The sequence below is a fragment of the Carcharodon carcharias genome, chromosome 15 (genome assembly GCF_017639515.1).
Source record: "Carcharodon carcharias isolate sCarCar2 chromosome 15, sCarCar2.pri, whole genome shotgun sequence".
In the NCBI taxonomy this organism is placed as follows: domain Eukaryota; kingdom Metazoa; phylum Chordata; class Chondrichthyes; order Lamniformes; family Lamnidae; genus Carcharodon; species Carcharodon carcharias.
This window is the reverse complement of record NC_054481.1, coordinates 37,154,057-37,172,110: the sequence shown is the minus strand read 5'-3', so window position 1 is coordinate 37,172,110 and position 18,054 is coordinate 37,154,057. Positions and strand designations below refer to the sequence as shown.

Here is an 18,054-nt window from a genome sequence, read left to right as displayed (position 1 = left end):
AATAATTTTTATTTCACTTTTCACCAAAGATGCTCTGCTGATCTACTTTGTAATCTTATAGAAATCAAATATCGTGATTAACTGGCACAGTTTCCAAGCAGCAAGGTCTTATCTATAATATACAGAATCAGATATTAAACAGGACAAAAGTTATAGAGCTATTGGGGAACAGCTGGGTAGTCGATTCATGTGGATTGCTCTAGCAAAAAGACACAATGGGGCAAACATGCTGTAAACTACTGTGGCACTATATGCAGTATAAAGAGTTAACAAGTATACTAACAATGACGACGATGATGTAATACTGACTGGTACCAATCATGGATTAGTCTAACCCATGACTGACTGGTGTCAGTGGTACATCCATCTACATCATACATTAGCATATCCCAGCTTTTAACTCTTTACACTACACTATGGATGTCTTAAAGATGAGATACTCATGCACAATTAGAATTTCTTCTACAGCTTTCAAAATAATGGCCCAGATCTTTTGGTCAGTGTCAATGCTACACGCATTGCTGCTGCCCGTGAAGATTTCCATGCTCCGAACTTTCAATCGGGTCTTCTGATCTCAGCTGCAACATAGATGGGTCAGTGCAGCCATTCCTGCAGAAGACCGACGAGCACAGGAGAAAACGGATGGAGAGAGCCTTTTTTTTACAAGTGTGCTGCTGTATTCAGATAAGTTTTTCAGTCAAGTCTTTCAGGGGGTGAGCGAGTAGGCAGGCAGGCAGGTGAGTGAGCAATGCGGTAATCAGTTGGGTCGGGGGAGGGGTGGGGGCTGGGTTAGTCGGGTCCGGGGATGATGTGAGGGGAGGAGTCAATTGTGGTGCTCAATTCAGTTAACCTGGTTAATCACTTGAGTTAGGCCAAGTATTAACTGGTGGGTCAGTATTCGGGTAATTCCCACATATCTGGTCCAAGTCTTTGGCAGTGAACTTAGGGGACATTCACAGAGGATTCCGGGCAGCGGAATCAGCCTATCGGAAGTTTAAACTTCACAGGCAATTTCAGCGCATGTGCGTGCCTCAGGACATCCGTGGCATCCTAATGCGCATCTCCCAACTTAAGTCCAGATTTTGACAATACAGATATCAAAAGATTTGGGCTATTTTTTTTGATTAAACTGCATAATCTGGAAAAACATTCAAAGATTCCCACAACACAAATACATGTTAAGACATAAGGGAGCAATGAATAAAGGTCATCATTCATGAGGAAAAGGACCCATCTCTTGAATGGCAGTAATTGTTGTCCTTTGGTGAAATATTCTCTTTACTCTAGCTGCCTTTTAGACAATTTTAAAAACATGGGTGTATCTAGAGGAACAATTAGCAGGCGGAATGGTGATAATGGTTTGGCACACAAACATTTTAAAGTTAGTCTCATTTGATGAGACTAGTCTCAGCAAATGGTGCAGGTAGCGTGGGGGCTTGGACACTTGTGCAAATCCTTCTTTAATCACATTGTGATTCTTTTATCACTGTGAAAAATAAGCATGTTACTTACCAGAAGTTACAATATAACTACTGATAACTTGAAAAGTCCAAATGGCAACATTTCATTACATTTATAGAATAATTTTAAACTCCAGCTCAATGGAAGTATAAACATGATAATAATTTACTTATGGCACTTTGAAGTTTTCTTATTTATAATTCACAAGTAATGAAGTAATGCATTATCAACTAGGATAAAAACATAAAAAGTTCCAGATTCAACTTGGTGGAAATTATGTAGGGAAGAGCATATAAACTGATCTGAGGCAATTTGCATTCCATGACCCTGATCAGCTTAGTCTGGCAATGCATCCACTTCATAAAATCATGCATCAGGAAGCCAGGCAGCCCATCAAGCCTGCTCTGCCAGTCAATAAGATCATGGTTTGATCTGATCGTGATCTCAATTTCACTTTCCTGTCTCCCTTATCGATCAAAAATCCATCTAACTCAGCTTTGAATATATTAAATAACGCAGCCTCCACTGCACTCTGATGAAGAAAATTCTGAAGACTAACCATCCTCAGAAGAGAAATTCATCCTCATCTCCGTCTTAAATGGGAGACTCCTTATTTTGAAACTGTGCCTCCTAGTTCTAGATTCCCTTACGAGGGGGAATCGCATGAATGCTACCTAAGTTGGGATCTAGTTTACTTCTGTCCACATGTGAATAATTAATTTGTGCAGATTATAGTGTCAAAAATTTATGTAACAACAAAGCCAATATCTCTCTGCTTCTTTAAATGGATCTTAAAATTGTATGGAATAGAATTTCACTCGTCATAATAAATAGATGGAATATATCAGCATGGGGTTGGTAAATTTAAGACAGCTGGATGGGTATTTGAGAAGAGATTGAAAGAGGTTTTTGAAAATACTGTGGTGAGACACATTTTGTGAACCTTGGAACTGATGGTGATTTTTTTTTATAAAAACAATCTTATATATTCTTATGGTAAAGAATTACATTTTGCAGATATTTTCCCCTCTTTGCTGCCTGTGAAGATAGTAAGAGAAATGGATTTTGGGTTTGGTTAGTCTCAGTCTAATTCCCAGTGAGCTAGAGCCACATCGAAACTGCATGTAATTGAGCACAAGCTGGCAATCCCACTCAGTGAATATATGAGGATAGCTGGTTTTGGATGTGGACAGATTCATACTAATGCAGTGTTCTGAAACTATGGTTAAAACAATTATTTAGACAGATTATAGGAAGCTTTAGTTTGTACTTGGCAAACTCTGTGCAAACTAGAAAATGTGATGAAGCTAGCTCCACAAACATTCAGGCCAAAACTCCTACAAAATCAACTTCATTGGACAGGACACAGTGTCCAGATGACAGAAAAGTGTCTCTGCTGCAAGGTCCTGTCTTCTCAACTCTCAAATGGCCAACATTCTAGGAGAGGACAAAGATAATGTTTCAAAGACATTCTGAAGCTCTTCTTGAAGCACGATAGCATTGACATTAATGATCAAGGGAAGCTTGCTTTCAATCATTTTAAATGAGGACAACTTGTCCATCAAGATGCATCACAATGAGTCACAATGTCTTAATGACGAGGCAGAGCAGTGGCAGAGAAGGAAAGAAAAGGAAGAAAATCATGTACTCCAGATCCCACGACCGCGTGGGAAATTGTGCCCCATGTGCCCAAAGATCTGTGGGTCGAGAATTGGCCTGTTCAGTCACATGAAGACCCTTGGCAGAAACTCATGATCCTGAATTGACGGCATCCTTGAATCGAGGGGTAGCTGATGACAATGCTGACAAAATGGTGATGAAAAGTAGTGTAATCTATTCTCTAGTAGCAATACCTTACACCTTAATGAATACAAATTACCAAAAAAAAGCCAGATGGACTAGTTCCCAATAAGACCATTGCAGTACCTATTTTGTAGCCTTTGTTAATATAAGTTAAACTTGCAAAATCTCTCTCCTATTTTTATTATGATCCAGTTTTAACTCCCACATTCTTTTGTTCTAATGGTAGTCTATTGCTCTTTTTTCCCCCTTGTGCGAACAATTTTTCATTTTTAATCCAATGACTCAAAAGGAGTAATGGACTAACAAACATCAAGAGAACTCAGCATTAAAGATAGAAACATGTTCTCAGTTCACTATATCCAGTACTTTTATGCGATATCCCAGTGGTTTACCCAACCACACTCAACAAATTAACCTGAGCAGGTACATGGGTGCAATAGAGTACCAACCCAGACCATGAGTTCAAGTCCCAATATAGCGGATTGCAAAAGTGAATTGATTAACCATCAAAGCTACTCAATTTCCATAAGAATGTAACTGGTTCACTAATGTTAAGAAAATCAACTACCTCCGACCTTGTCCAGTCCGTGTGTGACTCCAGTCCTACCACACTATGTGGATTAAACTTAATGACTTTAAGAGGTTTAGCAATTTTAGCAGAATCGTAATGAGAAATAGTGCAGATTTGCTATCACCCATGTTCCAAGAGCCAATAAGAAGAAAGCTGAGCTGCCTCTCAACAAGACAGCTGCACATAACATGTGGATGGCTGCAATACAAGATATCCATGCATGTACAATTAAATATATCCCACATATCTTAATAATTAACCGATCATCAGCATAAACAGAGTAGATAAAATGAGCAGATACAACCTCAAGGTCAGTTAGTGACTATAAATGTATCCTGAAAAACATTGAATTGAAACCCGAAAGGTGGCTTTACTTTATACCAAAAACAATTTAGACTGTATTAGTTAACAAGTCTACAATGGAGATTATGTTTAGGCAGGCCTCAATCTTCAGGGCTCTCATCACTAAATAAAAAAGAAAAACAGTTTGAAGACAAAAAAGCTGCAACTTTTAACTACCTTTTTTTAAAACTACAGTTGCTTGTCGCCCTGGAGGAACGAAGACTTCGGTTGTTCTCTAAATTATAAGTCGTTTAACAATTCTCCTTTATTAAAGAAAACAGATAAGTGAAATGAGTTTCAAAACTGACCAGCTTGAAGATGTTTATTTCTGATAACATTCCACATCATTAGCTAAATGCTTCATGTATTAAGTCAATGGTAGCAGTTTGTCCCGGGTCTGAAGGTCATGAGTTTATTCCCCAAGTCAGGAATTGAGTGCAATATCTGCAGAATCTAGACTGACTTCAGTACAGGCTTGAAATGGAACTGCATTGCCAGATATGCTTTCAGATGAGATGCTAAACCAAGACCCCATCTACCTGCTCAGATGGATATAAAGCTCTCATGGCTTTTATTTGAAGGAGGGCTATTCCTCTAGTCACCAGTCCCAAAATTTGTCCCCAAACAACATTACCAAAATAGATTATCTGATCATTTATTTAATCTGTCTGCAGAACCTTGATACTAGGCAAAGTAAGTTAATGGGCAGTAACTTCCTCAGAGTGACAATCAATGTCGGATTGCCACTTTGTGCCTAATTCCTTACGTGATTTTTCTTCCGATCCTGTCTTGCCCGACCCTCCATCTCAGGCCAGGTGAGATCCAGGCAGTGTAGCTCATCCCAAGGTCCAGCGTTGAAGTCCAGTTCTATCAAAGTGAAGGAGGACACGCCCCCCTTTTTTTCTAGCACTAGCTGCCGTAAACAAGGTAAGTAAAAGTCCAATGAAATTTAAAGGTCCTTGACAGGCCATAGAGAAAGTAAGTGCCTAAGGTGACTGGATAGGATTTGGGGAGGGTGGGGGATGGGTGAAGGAGGGGGACTCAGTTCAGATCTTTTGAGGGGGAGTCGTGGGTGGGGCTGAGAGATGTTGGGTTAGATCGGTGGGCGGGGCGGGTCAGTTTGGGCTGGGAAGGAGTCCCGTGAAGGGGGGTAGTTGAGCGGTGGGTGGGTGGGGGAGAGAGAGAGAGAGACAGACACTTGCCCTGTGTGGATGGGGGTTGTCGGTCAGGGTCTTTACAATAGTCACCCAGGAGTTAAAAAGTTTTGATTCTTCCAACCTTTTCTGGGTAAGTATTGGTGTAACACAGTCAGAAACATCCAAAGTGTGCGATTTAAATCGCATTTTCGGGGCAGCAGCCTTGCAGTTTTATGTACTCTGCCATTTAGTGGGCATATGAACTTTTAGCCTCATGTCCAAATAACTTTTTCTGAATGTGGCCCATGCAAAATACCAGGATGCCGGATCAGGTCTGCTGTGTAAATGAGTTTGATAACCCAGCTTTAGGAGAAAAGGGGGTAAACATGGCACTGGGTAGGATGCTGGACAGTTTTAGATGAGAGTTGACACTGAAACAATGGGCCAAATGGCTTTCTTCTGTACTGTAAACACCAGAGAATATAGACCCATTTTATTCAATCTCTGCTCACAGGACAGCCCTCTCATCCTAAGAATCGATCTAATTCATTGCTCCCTCTCCAAGACAAGATGTTTTTCTTACATAAGGAAGGAAAACAAAGCTATACACAGTAGCCCAGGTGTGGATATATAATCTCTCTACCCTCTCTCCTAACCAAATATTTAAAGCATACATTGGAGGAATGTGTGATGTAATCTTCAAATAAATAAACTATAAAAAGGTAAAAAAATATTCAGTGGTGAAGGTAAATTAAAGACTTCAACAAAATAAAACTTTAAGTCCATTATACTGATGACCTGTTTACCTATTCAAAGCGAAAATGTTCCAAAGCTTTATATAAACACTCAAGTTCAATATTCAAATATTTGTTTGTTTTTTTGGAAAATTCCTTGTAATAAAATGGGTGTGTATTGTGAAACCATTTAAAAAAAAAATCATCAAAAATCTATAATACTACATGGAATATAACTTGCTTTCAATACCATGGTTTTACTGTTTGAAGAGTTGGACTACACCCATTTTATACATTCTTTTTCCATGGGACCCTTTCCAAGGAGCTCCATAACAGAGCTGGTTTTAGGATGGGTGTAAGCTGCATGGAGACAGTCTTAAAAATGAACATCTCCAACCATTACACATCTTTTAAAATTAGGGTATTGCTAGTGTTAAGATGTTGGGGAAATGCTTTATATCAAAAGCACTTCCACCGCAGTAAATTCCATTCTTTTAAAAGAAAAATTTATTTTAAAATGTGTGTATAAATAAAAAATTGGTAGGTTATCATTTCTATACAACATACAACACATCTGTGGCTGTTTCTTTTATGAATAGTGTTTTGCGCTAATGCTTTTTCTTTATAAGTCATCACTTTTCTTATACAGAATTACACAGGCCAAGACTTTGAGGTCAACAGCAAAAAAAAAAGTGCTCGCTGTTCACTACGATGACAGCTGCCCGCAAAGCTTCCGTGGGCTACTGAGCGGAGACCTCCTCTAATCCAGCATCTGAACAAAGCAGCCTCAATAGGGGATCCAAGAAGTGCGAGAGCTGGGTAAGAAATAGCATGGCTCTTCAACCAGATTGAAGAATCCTAAACGAGATGCGCAGAGTCTAAACTAGGAAAGCGTGTAGTATAAATTAGATTTAAATCATGCATAGAAAACAATTAAAAACTGCATAAAACAACTGGGATTAAGAGAGAGCACTAAAATAGAGGGCCAGAGAAAAATAAATTTTGTTTTTACTAAATCTACATGTTAAGTCTGAAGGAACAAGAATCTTTACTTTTAAAAGTAAATTTTCACAGCCAGAGAGGCTGTTTGTAAATAATTACCAAATTACAAATTCACTTACTCCTGAGTGCACTAATCCTAAATTTATTTGCTCTTTTTAGTGAGGAATTAGTGGGCAAATAGCCTTGTTGTTGCATTAATTTCAGTGCCGTGTCCGCTGGCAAGGATTGTTATAATGCACCCTGTGGAGGAGCAGGATATTTGACAGCAACTTCCAGATTTTTGTGTTTAAATGGACATGTGGAGACAACACACTGCTGTATAATTTACACTGTTTTCATGGTGAATGCTTTACAATTATTAGCTACCCAAAATACAGCCATCGAATATAAGGGCAGAACAAGCCATTTGGTCCAACTAGTCTGTACTATTTATACTCTGCACAAATCTCCTCCCATTCAATCCACCTTTTCTCAGCCTTTCAACAGGTTATTTCCACCTTTCAGCATATAGTTATGTCCCCTTTTCCCCTAGACTCTGCTCATTTCCTTTTGAAAGCATCTCAGATATTTGCCTCAAACCACTTCCTGTTTCCATGCTTTGCTTTCTGATAATTCTAAGTTGTGCATGATCAAGAATGAACATCAAGCTGCCTGTTAGTAAAAAAGGACAGTTGATCATTTATGACATTCTACTTAATCCATGTTCTAACCACTCCAAATAAAGAAATTCACCTTCTCGGATTTATAAGTAATTATTTTGTATTAATGGTCTCTAGTTTTATGTTCTCCCACAAGTAGAAACATGCTTTCCACGTCTGCTCTGTCCAACCCATTCATAATTTTGAAGACCTCGATCAGGTTCTCCTCTAAGTATTTGCTTTTCTGATAAAAAAAAGTCCCAATCTATTCAATCTTTCCCAACAGCTCTAACCTCTCAGTAATGATACTATCCTTGTAAATAATTTTTTTGCCCTTTTGCCGATGCTTCAATGCCCTTTTTATATTTTGGCAACCAGAACTGAATGTGGCTTGGTCGAGGTCCTACACAAGTTTAACTTAATTTCACTAGGTTTGAATTCTGTACTCCTAGAAATAAGACTTAGAGGAACTGGTCTACAATTAATCTTAAATGCTTCAATAATGCTGATAATCACTGTCCATCTGAGGAAGAGTGCCTCAATTTCTGTCATTACAATCTGTTGCATCATTTCTATAGTCTGCCTTACCTTTTTTACCTTTATGGTGCAAGTAAATTAATATTTAAACGCAATAAAACATCCCAAGACACTTCAAAGGAGCAGCAAATATAATCTGGCACTGAGCCATATAAGGAGATATTAGGACAGATGCCCAAAAACTTGGTCAAAGATATAGATTTTAAGGAGAGACTTAAAAGGTAGAGAAGGTTGCAGAGGGTTTAGTAGGAGATTCCAGAGTTCAGGGACTGTACATTTGAAGGTGGTGGAGCAAAGGAAATTGGGAATGCACAAGTGGCTGAATTGGAGGAATGTAGAGTTCTTACAGGGCTGGAGATCAGAAAGATAGAGAGAGGTGAGTCCTAAGAGGGATTTGAAGAGAAGGATATGAATTTAATTTTGACACCTTGTTGAACTGGGAAACACTGTAGGTCAGTGAGTATAGCTGAAATGGAAAAACTGGACTTGGTGTGAATTAGGAGATGAGCAGTAGTGTTTTGAATGAACTCAAGTTTACAAAGTATGGAAAAAGGGAAGCCAACATTGGAACAGTTGAATCTGAAGTATAGGGATGGATGAGGGTTTCATCAGCAGATGAATTGAGGCAAGGGCAGAGACCATTACAGAAGATGGAAATTCGCCTCACGATTAAATTGGTCACAAACAGTTGGGTCAACTTCAGAAGGCTACCAGGGAGGGAGATGGAATTGGTGACAAGGGAACAGAGCTCGTGGCTAAATACAATGTCTTCAATCTTCACGACTATTAATGAGGATAAATTTTTGTTGGTCCAATGTTGGATGTTGGACAAACAGCATGACAAATCACAGGCAGTGGAAAGATTGACAGAGTGGTGGTGAGGTCTTACTGGATATCATGAGCATGCAATTGGAATCCAGTGTTTTGTTTTCAATGATGTTGACAAGGGACAGCATGTAGAAGAGAAATTGGAGTGGGACAAGGATAGATCCTTGAGGAATTCCAGGGGTAATGGTGTGGGACAGGGAAGAGATTTTCAAGCTATTCCTGGATAGATAAGAATGGAGCTAGGAGGGTAATTTCACTCAGATGGACAATGGAGAAGAGGCATTTGAGAAGAATGTCAACCATGTCAAAGGTTGCAGACAGGTCAAGAAAGGTGAGGAGGGATAGTGCAACACAATCACAAAGAATGCCATGATTTTGATAAAGATCATTTCTGAGCTGTGGTGGGGCAGAAGCCTTGATTGGAGAGGCTCCTGCTCACAAGTGAACATTTTGGAAGCAGACACGGAGAGGAACAGAGATAGGTGATCAGCTGGAAGAATCCACAGGGTCAGCCTGTGGTGAGTCAATGAAAGGGGAAGGAGGCTAGCAAGATTTGCTCCCAGTGGATACTTTCAACAGAAAACTTGGCAAGAAAGTGGGCAAAAATTTGACAGGCGGAGTATAATGTAGGAAAATATGAAGCTGGCCAATTTGACAGGAAGAACAGAAAAGTGGAATACTATATAAATGGAGAGTGATGACAGAATGCTGCAGTATAGAGGGATCTGGGCGCCCTTGTACATGAATCACAATAAGTCAGCGTGCACGTACAGCAAATAATTCGGAAGGCAAACGGAATGTTGGCCTTTACTGGAAGGGGGATGGAGTATAATACTAGGGAAATCTTGCTACAACCATACAGGGCATTGGTGAGACCACACCTAGAGTACCGTGTGCAGTTTTGGTCTCCTTACTTAAGGAGGGATATACTTGCATTGGAAGCAGTTCAGGGAAGGTAGACTAGGCTAATTCCTGGGATGAAGGGGTTGTCTTATGAGGAAAGGTTAAGCAGGTTAGGTCTAAACTCATTGGAGTTTAGAAGAATGACAGGTGATCTTATTGAAATATATAAGATTCTGACGGAGCTTGGGTAAATGCTGAGAGGATGTTTCCCTTTGTGGAGGAATCTAGAACTAGGGGGCACAATTTAAAAATAAATGGTCTCCCATTTAAGTCCAAGATGAGGAGAAACTATTTCTCTCGGAGGATCATTTGTCTTTGGAGTTCTCTTCCCCAAAGAGGCTGAGTTAAACAGAACTTTGATCAACAAGGGAATCGAGGTTTTAGGGAGCAGCAGGAAGGTGGAGTTAAGGCCACAAGAAGATCAAGCATGATTGTATCAGATGGCGGAGAAGGCTGACTGGCCTACTGCTCTTATTTCTTATGATCTTAGAGCAAAATGGGATAGTTGGGACTGTTGCTCATAAGCAAGCAATTTGATTGGGAGGATGCTGATGGGCATAGAGGGATGGGACATAGGAGAGTAGGAAGTTGAGGGGGTAATGAAGGTTGGTGCCAGGATTTGGGGCAGAGAGCAGAGTAATGAACAGTCAGGATGACAGGAGAGAAGGGTGTAAGAGGGGAAAAGAAACAGAATAAAACAAAATACTTCAGACGCTAGAAATCTGAAACAAAAACACAAAGTGCTGGAAAAACTCAGCAGGTCTGGCAGCAGATAAAACCAGTAAAACTTGGGAAATGACTGGTCCAAGCTCGAGTTCCATTTTAAGATATACAAGACCAGGCTGGACCAATACCACTCATTTCCCAAGTTTTACCGGTCATTTCTTGTGGGGGAGCATCAATGGAGAGAGTAAGAGTGGAGTGGAGGACAAGTTCTGCAGAGGAGTCAGATTGAATTCGAAACATTAACCCCGTTTCTCTCTCGACAGGCGCTGTCAGGCTTCCTGAGTATTTCCAGCATTTTCTGGTTTTGTATTAGGCAAGAAACAAGTCTTTGGTCTGGAGCAGCAGTAAAAGCACCCGCGAATATAGACATCATTACCTTTCCCCTTTCTCAGAGCAGTGAAATAGTCAATACAAAGTCATGCCACATTCAGCAAATGCCATATTCATCCCTCCCCCGTCCATGGAGACTTTCACAATGTCCTCTTTATCCTGGCAGGAATTCCCCTCTTGCCTGGGTATCACTGTCCTCCCGCGGGGAAAAGGGACCCATAACTCGCCATCCTGCCCACCACACCCAGCGGCTCTCACTCGCTGCAGAGGCGGCTCCCCGTCCGGGCTTCACCCGGGAGAAAGCCCCTCCATTCCGGGGACTGTCTCTCACCCTCCGGCCGGAGACCCTCCCTCACTCACCTCCCCCTCCAGCCCTCACTCAATCACATCCTCATTCCTCCCCCGGCCGTCCCTCACATTCCCCCCACACCCACCCCACTCCTCCCCCTCCGGTGTCTCTTACCCTCCGTCACCGCCGACCCGCGGCTCGAGCTGCTGTTACCAGGCAACGCTGCCACATCGCGGCCCCGCGCCCCTGCCTCTTCTCGCGAGGGCAGACCACCCGGTCACGTGCGATGCCGTCGGGCTCGGACGCCAGCCGCCCAGCGCCTGCGCGGTGCCGTCGGAGGTAGACTGGCGGGTGTTTGCTCGTAAGTGTGATCTGTTCTCTCCCTAGTTCGCTTTTGTCGGGATCGTTATCGTTGTAAACTAGTCCAGCCTATCGGGTCATCGCTTCTTGAGTTCAAAAGAAAATATAACGTTTCTTCAGGACGAAAGAGCCTAAGACCCCCGTTGGGAAAATCTGGAACAATTGAGATCCTGAACAGCAATAACAGCAATGGGCCCTGCCGCTTCTGCTGTTTCCTGGCCCCTAATTCCCCCCCACCCACTAGACTTTAGGTGCCCAGAATTGGGAACCATCGTCACAGTGGGGTCGAACTGTTTTACATAGGGTTAGCAAAACTTATTGGTTTTTGTCCATATGTAAAGCCCGCCAAAAGCTCAAGTTTCACCTTACAACCACAGCTTTGTCAGCCAATTACACACAACTTGATCATTCATATTATGCAACCATCTCTGATTCTTTGAGCCAGACCGTATGCAATATCCAGATAGCAACTTCCAAAAGACTTGAACCTCACAAGGACTGGAAACAAGAATCCTGTTTAGGAATGAGAATATCTTAAACTATTAGTAACATTCTATTAGTGCAAAACTCCTGGTTTCGCTTCTAAGTTTAAAAATAGCAAAACACTCCAGTAAATTAGCACCAATCAATGTTAACAGAAAAATTACATTTTGCATTGTGATAAATATTGTCACTGAATTGAAATGAACCACATTGATAAATGCCCTACATGGAGCATATAATAGAGGAGCAAAGTACTGCAGATACAGGTAATCTGAAATATAAACAATATGCTAGAAAAACTCAGCAGGTCAGGCAGCATCTGTGGAGAGATAAAGAGAGCTATGCTCTAATTCTGACAAAGGGGCACTGACTTCTGTTCCTCTCTGCATAGATGCTGCCAGGCATGTTGGAACATTTCCAACATTTCCTGTTTCTATTGGAGCAAAGTTAACCCCTTTTGCCAGCCCTCCAAAAAGCAACCAGACTTCTTGTGAGCCTCTCATTCCCATTCAGCAAGAAGCCCAGCAGCCACTGCCTGAGATCTGGTTTAACACAACATTAAACATGAATTTTAAAAAGTTATGTGATAAAGAAAGCATACACATCTTACTGAGCAAAAAAAAATCAACGTCAACATAATAAATTGATAATTTTTAAAAAAGTACTTAATAAAGATGATCATTAAAAAGTGCCAAGCAGCTGAGCTAACTAATAAAACCTTTTTTACCTTTCCACTTAAGAAGCAGAGCTACAAGGAGACAGAGTAGGCCCCAAGTCTCGTTCACCAGGGAAGGGGGAAGGGAACAGGGGCTGAGCTAAGGAGTTGGGTTTAAGTAACACTGACCTTGCGTTTCCTCTGGTGGTGCAGACTCCAAGCTGACCTTAGTAGAATTCATATGAAACTGTGGGTCCGAAGCAGCTTGCCTTTTTCATCCTCTGTCCAGCTGATGTGGATAGGTTTTTGGAAAGGGAGGAGATGGGGAGGGGCAGGGTATGTCCTCACACAGCAGCTCTGTGTGTGTGTGTATGTCCTGTTCACTCCCAGTCTCAGTGTTCTCACTCAATTTCGAAGGAGGACTGAGGTCAAGAGGGATTGTCTCCGCCACTGGAATTACACCTCACGTTGTCAAAGCCCCAACATCACAGCCTCGACTGGAGGCAAAACCAGAAATCCATGCCCAAGGCTTCTTGCCCAATGAATTAGGGCACCATAGGTTGTGCCACCACAGAGTCCCAGGCCAGGTCACAGTGAAAATAAACTGGGAAATACAGGCGCACAGTCCGATGCCCAGACTGTCATCAATTATTTGTCTGGAGCCTGCCCCATTGTATTGATGAAGTGGAGCTGAAAGAATTTTTACAGGATATGGCAATGTGGTGGAACTCTGTATTCACACCAAGAATAGTGACTGGAGGGTGTTAAGAAGGGTTTGGCACAGGGGTTAGACCCACACACTATTGAGGGGGGAGGGTTTGGAAAGGCTGGAGAGGTGAGTCACTCAGTGCTTTATCTCTTGCAGAAGCACAGGCCTTGCCCTGCTCCATATTGTGCAATGGTAGTCACCCGGAGGTAGTGTTTGACATCGCAAATGTTGGTAAGCTTCTTTGAAGAGGGGGTCCCTTACAACAGGTGGGCATGCATGTGACGAAGGAGGGGACATTCACATTGGATAGCTAGCCATGCTGGCCTGCTGGTGAACGTGAGATTTGTTGAGCCTGGCACAATACCATCAACTGATACCTGACGAACAGTGGAACCTGAGGTCTGGTGTATGAAGGAACAGACTTGGCAATGGGGTCCTCACAGACAGGCACATTGGGGCTTGCAAAATCCAAAGGGATGTTTACAGATCCAACGAGGTGTCTGACAGAGGCATGGTAGTGACTGACTGCCCTAGCTTCAGGTCCAACAAGTTCACTTTTTGTTAGGCGATGAGTCTTGGAGATGTCCCATCGCCAGAGCCAATGAGATAGGAAAGTGCAGTGAGGAGGTGCTGGCAAGGGCATATCAGGAGCTACATTAAAAGGCGTGTCTCAAGTGTAGCAATCATTGGATTATTACCCAGCCCATTTGTTAATTGGCATGGGAACAAACAGATCAGGGAAGTGAGGATGTGGCTATAAAACTGAGATGGGAAAGGGAGGTTCTATTTCATAGGATATTGGGATAGAAAGAAGCTGTACCTCTGGGATGGGCTGTACCTGAACCAGCTGGAAGGAGAAATAAAGCTATACAAAGGATTTTAAACAAAAAAGGGGGTGACGGTGTTGCAGTGAAGGGTTTGGCTAGAAATAATGGTAAAGTTGATAACCTAAAGCTGTGTAAAAAAAATGAGAGCCAAGATCAGTGAGCAAAAAGAGATATAAAGAATTGAAAAGAAGAAAGAAAGTGCTGAAAATAATCAGGCCTGACAGCATCTGGCCTTGTCACAGCGGGACCCACTGCAGGAGTTTCAGCGGCCCAGCCAAAAGTCTTTCAGTGGGACCGAATGATCCCAGCGGCGGGCATGGCCGGAAATATGACCGTAACATGATTGAATTTGACATTAGGTTTGAAAGGGAACAGGGAACATCTCAATAAAAGGTTATATATGAATTTTTCAGTGTAAGTCACGTTGCAATTCAGCTTTGGGTTGTGAATGTGTTTCTTGAATAAAATACCATTATTAAAAAAAAACATTATTTTAAGACACACTGAGCTGAACAGTCGATGGGTAAACCTACAGGCAGTGTTCAAAAGAGGTAATTGGTAGAATAGAAACATCTGTACGTTCCCAAAAAAGGCAGTTGTTCTACTTGTCTGCAAATCAGCTCAGGCCATACAGGAATGCATTTCTAGAGTATATCCAGGACAATTTTCTGAAATGATAGCACAGGATCTGCTAGGAAAATAACGGGCGCAGGCTGTTATTAATGTATAAAAAACTCAGCAATTTTTAACCACATACAGCATGAATTGTGTATCGACACAAATTACTGGGTGATTTGCAATGGAGTGGAGTGTGGGAAGTTAAAAACTGAGAACTCCACTGTTAAGTGTCACAAAAACCAGAACTTGAACTTGCTATTAATATACCCATGGGTTTCAAGACACTGCTGTGTTTGTGCTATTGAAATAAATTAACTTCAAAGCAGAAAGTTAGGACTTTTTTTCCAGGACATTAAAAACACTTTTGACCAACAAGGTATATTTTCCTGCAATCCTACTCAACCTCCGAAGCACAGGAAAGGGTCAATTGAAACCCTGGAATCTCGCTCATGCAATTGCTCCTAAAGGTCTTCCCAATTTAAAATTATTTTTCTTTCCTTTTTTTTATTTCTCATACTTTCCCTCTTACTCTAATCTTTCTTTCTTTCTTCATTTCTCTTTCTGTATTTGATTTAACTCTTAATTCACCCAACTTTCCTCTCTGGCATTCATCTGTTTTTTCGGTATCTTTAAATTTTAATTGTTTAAGGTGATAGATTGTTGTCCCATCGTTCACCAAGGTCCCTGATGCCCCACTGACCTTATCACAGAATTGTTACGGTGTAGAAGGAGGCCATTCGGCCCATCGTGTCTGCACCGGCTCTCAGCACTTTAAATTAGTGCCAATCTCCTGCCTTTTCCTCGTAACCCTGCACATTGTCTCTATTTAAATAATCATTAAATGCCCTCTTGAATGCCTCAATTGTACCTGCCTCCACCGCACTTACAGGCAGTGCATTCCAAACCCTATCTACTTGCTGCATGAAAAAGATTTTTCTCAACACACATTTGCTTCTTTTGCAAAACACTTTAAAACTGTACCCTCAGGTTCTCGATCCATTTATGAGTAGGAACAGTTTCTCCCTGTCTACTCTGTCCAGACGCCTCATGATTTTGAAACTTTCCATCAAGTCTCCTCTTACCCTTCTCCTCTCCAAGGAAAACAGTCCAACCTCTCCAATCTTTCCTCATAAAGTGTCTTTCCTGGAACCATTCTCGTAAACCTCTCCTGCACCCTTTCCAATGCGTTCACATCCTTCCTACATTGTGGTGTCCAGAACTGTACACAATACTCCAGCTGAGGTTTAACCAGTGTCTTATATAAGTTCACCTTGTACTCTATGCCCCTATTAATCAAGCCTAGAATACTGTATGCTTTAGAAACAGCTGTCTCTACCTATCCTGCCACCTTTAATGACTTATGTACATACACACCCAGGTCTATCTGCACCTGCACACCTTTTAGAATAGTACCCTTTATTTTATACTGTCTCTCCATGTTCTTTGTACCAAAGTTTATCACCTCACTTCTCTGCATTGAACTTCATCTGCCACCTATCTGCCCACTCCACCAATGTGTCAATGTCCTTTTGAAATTCTACACTGTCCTCCAAAATACTTCCAAATTTTGTGTAGTCTGCAAACTTTGAAATTGTCCCCTGCACACCAAGATCTGGATTATTTAAATATATCAGACTATATCACTATTATCAACCTGTAACAATTTGCAGTGCAGAAATTCTGAGTTGAAGGGTCAAGAAAAAAGATCCAACTCACAGGCACACCATGAGGTGTCCTGCTCCAGCAAACTCTGGCCAAGATATTTGAGAACTGACAGGAGAACATGCCATGTTATATTCCAGAAAGCCAGTTGGTGAAGAATGGAAGTGGAGGCAATCTTTATACTATTATATTTATTTACAGAGTTACACAAACAAGCATACATCTCCTGACCCAACAACATTGGTTTTAGTCTGTACCTCTTTATTGGGGGCTCAAGTGAATGCTCCGTTAGTGCCTATAATCTGCATAGAATTAATACACTATTAACATGCCATACTAGATTTTGCAATGAGTAATAACCCAGCATTTATTAATAATCCAACAGTAAGGGAACATCCTCGTGGCCATAAAATGACAAAGTTTGACATGAAGTTTGCAAAGAAGAAATACCATACACAAATCAAGGTTTTAAATTTAAGAAAGGGTGTCATTTGAAAGAATGAGATGCAAGCTGAACATGTTAAACTAGGCTGAGCTGTTAACCTGTGAACCCACAAAAAAAAACTGGGAGGTGTTCAAAGAAGTATTTAGTACAAAACCAATTCATACTCCTAAAGAGCAAAGGTTCCACCTGTGCACTCAAGCAACCATGGTCAACATATGAAGTAAGACACACTATAAAGTTAAAGGAAGTGGCTTACATAAATGCCAAGAAAAGCGAGAATCTGGCTGACTGGGGGAAAATGTAGAAAGCATCAAAGAGATGCAAAGAAAATATTAAGAGCTGCAAATAGATTAATATGAAAGAAATTTGCAAGCTTTAGAAAAACCAGTAGTAAAAAAAAAGAAGTATATTAAGAGTCTGAGGGTGTCTAAGAGAGTTGTGGGCCCATTAAACACAGGTGCAAATGATATTTTAATAGACAACAAGGGAATAGCTGGTTTATTAAACAAATACCTTGCATCCATTTTCAGATAGAGTAGAAAATGCCAGTAACAGAAGAGAAACTAAAAATAAATCAAGGAGAGAAGTTTATTAATTCAATGTAAGTGAAAAATTGTATTGATGAAAATAATGGGACTTAGGATAGATAAATCTCCAGGACCTAATGGTTTCCGCCCCAGAAAGAGAAGTAAAAGAAATAGGTGATAAAATCGCCAAAGCTTTAGTCCTAATCTTTCAAACCTGTCTTGTTTTGCGAATTGTGCTGGAATTAGGAAATTTGCTAATGCCACTGCATTATCTAGAAGAGTGGGAGATAATTGCAGACCTGTCTGATTAATGTCACTTCTGGGGAAGCTATGAAAATTTGTCATTAAGGATAGAGTGACTGACCACTTGAACAAAATTGAGCTGATCAGAGAGAGCCAGCATGAGTTTGTTAGGGATATATCATTTCTGACTAGTTGAATCTTTTGAGAAGATCACTAATAAAGTAG

General features: G+C 41.1%; 1 protein-coding gene and 1 long non-coding RNA gene across 8 annotated transcripts in view; one reads left to right on the top strand and one right to left on the bottom strand.

The window, feature by feature from the left end:
• LOC121288169 (carbohydrate sulfotransferase 12-like) overlaps positions 1 to 11,573 on the bottom strand; it is a 372,813-nt gene extending 361,240 nt beyond the window's left edge. Inside the window, exons 1-2 of one of the 6 annotated variants that reach the window (XM_041206574.1) lie at positions 11,475 to 11,573; positions 4,355 to 4,440 (exon numbers count right to left, since the gene is read on the bottom strand). The gene's annotated coding sequence lies outside the window, so the exon portion shown is untranslated. Of the gene's footprint in view, positions 1 to 4,354; positions 4,441 to 4,943; positions 5,092 to 11,057; positions 11,197 to 11,474 lie in introns of those variants that run through there. The other 5 variants (XM_041206575.1, XM_041206573.1, XR_005945322.1 and 2 more) reach the window with 5 other exon arrangements.
• Positions 11,532 to 18,054, top strand: part of LOC121288171 — a 56,118-nt gene continuing 49,595 nt past the window's right edge. Inside the window, exon 1 of one of the 2 annotated variants that reach the window (XR_005945324.1) lies at positions 11,532 to 11,661. This is a non-coding gene — a long non-coding RNA (uncharacterized LOC121288171). The remainder of the gene's footprint in view (positions 11,662 to 18,054) is intronic. The other variant, XR_005945323.1, reaches the window with a different exon arrangement.